The sequence below is a fragment of the Austrofundulus limnaeus genome, unplaced genomic scaffold, assembly GCF_001266775.1.
Source record: "Austrofundulus limnaeus strain Quisiro unplaced genomic scaffold, Austrofundulus_limnaeus-1.0 Scaffold182, whole genome shotgun sequence".
In the NCBI taxonomy this organism is placed as follows: domain Eukaryota; kingdom Metazoa; phylum Chordata; class Actinopteri; order Cyprinodontiformes; family Rivulidae; genus Austrofundulus; species Austrofundulus limnaeus.
Genome location: NW_013952584.1, coordinates 842425 through 843761, shown reverse-complemented (window position 1 = coordinate 843761; position 1337 = coordinate 842425).

Sequence of the window (1337 nt, the reverse complement as noted above, 5' to 3'; positions counted from 1 at the left end):
CTGGTGTGCAAGGTGAGTCGTGCTTTTAATCTTTATTAAATAACATAAAACGATAGACTTGATAATAATTATCTTCTTTTCTTAACCCTCCTTCACAACCGGACCAAAATACGTGATTACTGTCTCCAACCAGGAGGAGAAGAAAAGTCGTTTAGAGTAGGGAATCAGAGACACAGACAGAGGTACAGTAAAAGAAAAAAGTTAATAAGCTGTTTTTGTACATTTTTATTATCAGCTGAAATGTGATGAAAAGAAAAATACCATGATATTGTTATGATTTTTGTCTGTGTTAAGTGTTTTTATTTTTAGTTTCTGTCATGCTCCTGTTTCTTACTCATGTCTGCCCAGCTGCCCCTTATTTGTCTGATTAGTCACCCTCATGTTTCTCCTCAGGTGTTTTCTGTTTAGTAATTATTGTCAGTGTATTTAACCCCTGTCCTATCTCAGTCTGTTGTCGGATCATTGTTTGTTTGTTCATGTTGGATTCTTGTTATGMMCWRGCTTTCTTGCTCCTGCTTTTTGTTAGTTTTCTGTTTTTGCCACCAAGCTGGCCATTAATTTAATAATTTTTTTTAAATCTTTCAAGTCTTCCTGCCTGCCTGCAATTGGGTTCACCCTGTCTCCAAGTCGTATCAAAGGAGGGGTCATTTGTGCAATTTGGCCAATTCAAACTGAAGTTATAGTCCCGCGTAAGGCTAGCTGCTCCTCCGAGCTAAAAACACGTTTTACATATAAAGCGCAGCGTCACCACACTTCCGGTTGTCACGTGCCGTTTAAAAAATAAAATAAAGTATAAAATGTGCCGTTTTTGCTAGTTAGCTTACTTATATATCAAGTTTTGTAAGTCTTGTAACTAAAAACTTTAAAAAACTCTACTTTTGTAGGTGGTGCCAAAATGTGCCTATCTGTACCAAAGGGAAAAAACGTCTAAAATGTTTTTTTACTAAAACCTCTGTAACTTTGCTATAGTTTACTTCAGCAGCATGAGGTTCTGCACAAGTGATGTTCATACAGTGGGGAGAACAAGTATTTGATACACTGTTGATTTTTCAGGTTTTCCCACTTGCAAAGCTTGTAGAAGACTGTAATTTTTATCATACAGTATGTACTCTTCAACTGTGAGTGATGGAATCTAAAACAAAAATCCAGAAAAATACAATGTATGATTTTTAAATTTCCATTTATTGTGTGAAATTATTTGATACACCAGAAAAATGAAACTTAATATTTGGTACAGAAACCTTTGTTTGCAGTTACAGAGATCAGACGTTTCCTGTAGTTCTTGACCAGGATTGCACACACTGCAGCAGGGATTTTGGCCCACTCCTCCATACAGA